Here is a 6,923-nt window from a genome sequence, read left to right as displayed (position 1 = left end):
TCAGTCATTGTTCATTATATGAACAAGAATCATTTCCAAACAGTCCCTAATTATGTTGTGCGTGATTTGTTTTTTTTTATATAGTTGTTTTTCCTGCAGAACAAAATGAGCACAGGCTCCCTCGTGTCCCCTCCCTCCCTGGTGAAAGGGCACACAGCTGCGACACAGCGGCCGGCCGACAGCTGTGTACAGCGCTGCACTCTCACACCTGTCCGCTCACATTACAAGGCGGATTATTCGCCGCCGAGTTCTTGTGTCGTTCACCCATCTTGCATTTGTAACACACTTAGCGTCCGTGTGGTCCCTTGCCACACTGATCTATTTTTAACCGCACAGGAGTGGGGAGTGCAGACCACCGCCGTGCAATATTCAACAGATGTAACACCCTGAGAACAGTCCTAACACCTGATCGGCTGTGTGAATTGCTGCTGTACCGAGTTTGATTGAATTGTCATCTTGTAATATCGTCAAAGGTCATTCTGTTGGCGTTTTGGTTTTCTGCAGACTGAAATCAATATCTGTTGTCTGAATAGTTCAGATGCTTCACCTTTCCAGACTTTTCTGTCGTCTTCCTTCCTCTTTGTTCTATGCTGTTGTCTTCTCTTCTTCCTCAGTTCCCATTATCCGTGCCTGGTCTATGGTGCATCTCTGTGCTGTATACAGTGTGACGGTGAGCTTTAGCCTTACTTTGTGCACGCACATATGCATTGTCGGTGGTTTTTGTGGGGTTGGTAAGGTGCATAAAAAGGTCAACGCTGACAGCCTTTTAGCAGTGCTGCCAACAGCCCACAGGAGGAGAACGGAGAAAAGTGTGCACACAAACAAAGAGGGCACATGTATGGTGCACGGAGCGAAATACTTTTCACGCTGACTAGAACTGAACTCGTATGACGGCACAATACCGTATCCCAGGCCTGGGCAATTATTTTGACTCGGGGGGCCACATTTAGAGGGGGCCGGTATATCTATTTTTAGGAACACTAATACAAAACCTCACAATAATGTCTGATTGAATGCTAAAAACATTATGACAGACCGCCTTAAAAAACATTATGAAATGTTTACATTTTTCTATGAACGATAAAACACTGAATATTGACAAAATATAAACGTCACACCCCCTTTCGATCGACATATTTTACAATCAAGTGAAACGCAACAAAAATACAACAAACAGTGAAATATGAACGCGAAGAGTACAAAATAAACCCACCGACAATCTGATATAGCTGATATATCACTAAGCTTTAGAACTTTGTTGTGAAAATCTCCTTCCGCGTCTCTGGAAACGCTTCCCCAGAAACGCCGTCGGCTTCGCTGGGCCTGAGCTCATCTAAGATGGACTGATACAAAGTGGAAAAGTGTTCTGTGGTCTGACGAGTCCACATTTCCAAATCTTTTTTGGAAACTGTGGACGTCGTGTCCTCCGGACCAAAGAGAAAAATAACCATCCGGATTGTTATAGGCGCACAGTTGAAAAGCTAGCATCTGTGATGGTATGGGAGTGTGTTAGTGCCCAAGACATGGGTAACACACATCTGTGAAGGCGCCATTGATGCTGAAAGGTACATACAGGTTTTGGAGCAACATGTTGCCATCCAAGCAACGTTACCATGGACGCCCCTGCTTATTTCAGCAAGACAATGCCAAGCCACGTGTTACATCAAAGTGGCTTCATAGTAAACGAGTGCGGGTACTAGACTGGCCTGCCTGTAGTCCAGACCTGTCTCCCATTGAAAATGTGTGGCGCATTATGAAGCCTAAAATACCACAACGGAGACCCCCGGACTGTTGAACAACTTAAGCTGTACATCAAGCAAGAATGGGAAAGAATTCCACCTGAGAAGCTTAAAAAATGTGTCTCCTCAGTTCCCAAACGTTTACTGAGTGTTGTTAAAAGGAAAGGCCATGTAACACAGTGGTGAACATGCACTTTCCCAACTACTTTGGCACGTGTCGCAGCCATGAAATTATAAGTTAATTATTTGCAAAAAAAAAAAAGAAGAAGTTTATGAGTTTGAACATCAAATATCTTGTCTTTGTAGTGCATTCAATTGAATATGGGTTGAAAAGGTTTACAAATCATTGTATTCCGTTTATATTTACATCTAACACAATTTCCCAACTCATATGGAAACAGGGTTTGTATAAAAATGCCAAATTTGATCTCTTCAATAGTCAGTGAAATCACACATTTTATTAGCTAATCACAACTCGGCCATTAAGAGCAGTCAGCAGTTAACAGTGGCAAATTTCACTTCTGCTGTCGCCACTACAACTGTCAGCTGCTGCTACCACTAGAGAAAAAAATAAATACATTAAAATAAATTATCAGATTAAACAGTTTTGCAAACCAATTTGTAATTAATTAGTTGGTAATCGTTATTGTAAACTTTTCAAATGTTCAGAATTATCGTTGTCAAATGCTTATGTAACAACCCAGGTTAAAATCTGCAACTATACAAGGCGGCTGTATAATAGTCCTGCGTCCTGTCCCTTTAAATCGCCGGTGTAGTGCGCACCATGTGACCTCAAGCCCCGCCCTGTCACGTGATCGCGACGAACCTATTAGCGCGGGACGACTTCCTCCTCATTCAGAGGTGAGAGGAAGCCAGCCTACAGTATTGGGCAGGTTCGTCTCTCCATAAAACTTTAACAAATATTCGCCTCTTGCGTTTCATTTACACGGTTGTGCTTATTGTAAACTTTTAGTGTTTCCCACTGGGCCGCAGGGAGTCCGTGGCTGCCGCCGTGACTCATTACATAGAGGAACTGGTGAGTAACGAATGACAATGCTACATGCTAAACTAGCGGCGCCGAGCGTTAGCATCAATTTGATACAATGGGTTTAATTTCATATCCTGTTTATGGTGAAGTCTGTTATTTTGACTTATACTTTATGAACTTACTTTGAGATGCAGCGTGTTTACATGCACACAGATTACACAGTACTGTTGGATTATTTATTGAATGTTAATGTGCAGGCTATGTAGCATTTATTGATTGATTGATTGACACTTTTATTAGTAGATTGCACAGTACAGTACATATTCCGTACAATTGACCACTAAATGGTAACACCCGAATACGTTTTTCAACTTGTTTAAGTCGGGGTCCAAGTTAATCAATTCATGGTACAAATATATACTATCGGCATAATACAGTCATCATACAGGTTAATCATCAGAGTATATACATTGAATTATTTACATTATTTACAATCCGGGGGGTGGCATATGAAGGGGGTTAGGTTGGGTTGCTCTATCACAGTGGTTCTTAACCTTGTTGGTAGTGATGGGTTGATGAGGGTCATGAAATGTTTCGACACATTGCAAAACTGTATTGATACTGTGTCGATACTGTGTCACTAAATACTGATATCTGCTGGACATTAAAAATCCCTACAGGCAACCTATGGACCGACTCAACTGACGCTGATTTTATGACCAAGTATATACAATAAAATAATTTATAAACCAAGTCATTGTATTTCATTTAGGATTATTTCATATCTTCATTTAAATAAAAATATATTTTTATATTTTTTAGATACAGTCAATAAATAATGTGAACATGTATCATAACATGGAAATTTAAGAGAATGTGTTGTGAATGAGGATGCTTGTGGACTGGGAATTTTTTTTTTTTTTTTTTTTTTTTTTTACACATTTTTATTTAAAAAAAAAAAAGTTTTCCAACGTATTAAATTTTAGACGATTTCTCTTCTTAGTTATTATTTCTCCGGCTGTAGAAAAGACCCGCTCACAGGGCACAGAGGAGGCGTCAGTGCGACACAGTTTGCGTATCGGTCACGTGACCGAAACAGCTCATGATTGGTCACGTGACTTTCTAAAAGCGGTACGCACACCGACACAGGGTTTTGCTCTACGAGCTCGACGCATGCGCCGATGCATCGGTGTTGCCGGACCCATCACTACTTGTTGGAGTTACCAAACCCCACCAGTTTCATATGCGCATTCACCGAACCCCTCTTTAGTGAAAATTAAAATGTTTTTTCTTTCATTTAATCTTAATTTATAAATATTAATCATGAAATTATGTTATTATTTTAAAGAAATACTAATAAAGATATATTTTACAAACAGAAAGTTACAGGAATGTACACATGATCCCATGTTTACATCTCATTGTGCAACATGTGAATGTTTTAGTGGGAACTAAATGCAATATCTGAAAGGGGTACAAATTATTTCCAAAACAGGACCCCCACCCAGACATACAATACTAGTACACAGCTCATGTAAACAATATTTTTTGTTATTGTCATTGTAAGTGGGCCAAAACACTTGTATTAGAAAATGATATCATGGAAACGACTGCTGTCATTTGATTCTAATAATAAAACATTTAACTTGTTATTTTGTCAGGTTTGGGACAGGTGTGCTGGTGTGGCCACAGTGCATGTGCACGTCTGACGTCGCTCACATGTGCTCCACTGAATGCTCAAGGAGTTTTTACGTTTGCTCACGCATATAGAAAATTAGAGGGAATATTGTTTGGGGGTATCCATAATACGTCAATAGGGAGAAGTTTTTATTTACACAATGAGTCAGGTGTGTCTTGACCTCCGCGGTGGAGGCTCCGCCGAACCCCTGAGGCCGACTCCCCGAACCCCTAGGGTTCGATCGAACCCAGGTTAAGAACCACTGCTCTATCAGCATAGTTCAGTCAACAATTATATCTGAGAAATGGACATTGTAACAGTGTAGGTCTCACTTTGTAGGATATGTACAGCGAGCGGTGAACATAGTGAGCTCAGAAAGCATAAGAACAGGTACATACATTTGATTATTTACATTTGATTATTTACAATCCGGTGAGGTGGGATGTGGTGGGGGGAGGGGGTTAGGCTAGGGTTGTAGCTGCCTGGAGGTGTTCTTTTAGTGAGGTTTTGAAGGAGGATACAGATGCACTTTCTTTTACACCTTTTGGGAGCGCATTCCATATTGATGTGGCATAGAAGGAGAATGAGTTAAGACCTTTGTTAGATCGGAATCTGGGTCTGATGTGGTTTGTGGAGCTCCCCCTGGTGTTGTGGTTATGGCGGTCATTTACGTCATGGAAGTAGTTTGACATGTACTTGGGTATCAGGGAGGTGTAGCGAATTTTATAGACTAGGCTCAGTGCAACTTGTTTTACTCTGTCCTCCACCCTGATCCAGCCCACTTTGGAGAAGTGGGTAGGAGTGAGGTGTGATCTGGGGTGGAGGTCTAGAAGTAACCTGACTAGCTTGTTCTGGGATGTTTGGAGTCTTGATTTGAGGGTTTTATAGGTGCTGGGGTACCATGAGGTGCATACTATCCTTATCTACTGTTCCACATGTTTTTTCACTATGCTTTCTGTAACCAACCGGACAAAACTCACACGCTTTACAAACATAGCAGCTAAAATCATCGGCCTACCCAGACCCAACATTTCAGATTTAAACCACAGGTCCATTATTCGACTGGCAAACATGATAGTCCAGGATATCACTCACCCACTATCATCAGGGCGCAGGTACAGAACCATCAAATTCCGGAGGGCCCGCCTCAGGAAAAGCCTTATCCCTGCAGCTATAGCCGCCCTTAACAGCAGGCCCGGCTGACCTGTCTGACAAGCCTGTAAATGTGTTGGTCATGTATGATGTCTTTTTGTTATTTTTGTTTCGTGATGTGTAATGTCTATTGTTTAAATGTACGGCAGTGAAAATGAATTTCCCCAACGGGGACCAATAAATCTAAATCTATAGCACTTTTGACTGGGTTGTCAATCACAATTTATGCATTTAATATGATTATTTAAGAATGTTTACACATTGAATTTGAGTAGAAAAGCTGAAGTTAAAGAAACCTTTAGTGCTAATTTAGATAATTTACCCGTCCTGTTGTTGTACTGCAGGCCAGGTGTTTCTATTTGGAACCAATCGATGGCGAGCTTGAACCTGGAGCTGGGGCTACTGTGTCTACTTGACAACTAGCAGAAACTATTAGTCTGGTAGGAAGGCTGCCACAGCCTGGCACCCCACACACTCCATGAACTCTGGTGCGTAATACCACTCACTCTTTCTCCTAACAATAACCCTTGTACATTCAATCCAACTGCTCACCAAACCCTCGTGGATTTCAATCCAACCAATAACTTTTGAAGTGCACTTATCAACCAATCTCTAACTGCAGTTGTAAATATTTTGGGTGCTTCTATTTTATCCCTATATTTTTGTTGTAAATATTTTGTTCTTCACAATACATGGTAACTGCACCAAACTTAATTTTCTGTTTCGGTGTAATTATTACTAACCACCAGCTCCTGCAGCCAAATGTATATCTTCTGTTCCCCACTAGCCTGTGTTTTTTGTCTTTATTAGTTTTATACTAAGTCTCCTATTAATTTATGTCCTATTAGTGCTAATAACTCACTAATACATATTGGCGAGTCCCAAATACACTTATATTTGTGTCCATACAGACAATTGTAAGCTTTTGACTATACATAATAACATATGTGGTCAAACACAGGCATTACCTTTTTTTAAGGGACATTAAAAATGGCATTAATCATTCAATTAGATTTGCTGGTACCTAAAGAAAGCCTGAATACAGATAAAGAACCAACATCTCAACACTGATGGCATTAATGAATATACCGGAAGAGATTGCAATGCAATAGATGGTAAACAGTGTGCAGCTGCAGTGGTTATGGATCTAACAAAAGCATTTGACACAATTAACCAAAATATCCTAATTAACAAATTAGAACGGTATGGAATCAGAGGGCTGTTCTTGTACTGGGTAATAAGCTAGTTAACCAACAGGAAGTAATTTGTGAAGCTTGGCGAACATGCAAATCTAAATGTACTTAGCTGCGTACACCAGGGATCAATACGGGGACCAAAGTTGTTTGATCGATATATAAAAGACATT

General features: G+C 40.6%; 1 long non-coding RNA gene across 2 annotated transcripts in view; it reads left to right on the top strand.

Moving 5' to 3' along the window:
- Positions 1-2,650: 2,650 nt before the first annotated feature.
- The window catches only part of LOC133581284 (uncharacterized), a 39,982-nt gene continuing 35,709 nt past the window's right edge, over positions 2,651-6,923 (top strand). For both annotated transcript variants that reach the window (XR_009812349.2, XR_012050631.1), the window contains exons 1-2: positions 2,651-2,775; positions 5,902-6,045. This is a non-coding gene — a long non-coding RNA (uncharacterized lncRNA). The remainder of the gene's footprint in view (positions 2,776-5,901; positions 6,046-6,923) is intronic.

The sequence above is a fragment of the Nerophis lumbriciformis genome, linkage group LG10 (assembly GCF_033978685.3).
Source record: "Nerophis lumbriciformis linkage group LG10, RoL_Nlum_v2.1, whole genome shotgun sequence".
NCBI lineage: Eukaryota > Metazoa > Chordata > Actinopteri > Syngnathiformes > Syngnathidae > Nerophis > Nerophis lumbriciformis.
Note: the sequence above shows the minus strand (reverse complement) of the source record. Positions and strands in the feature narration are given on the sequence as shown.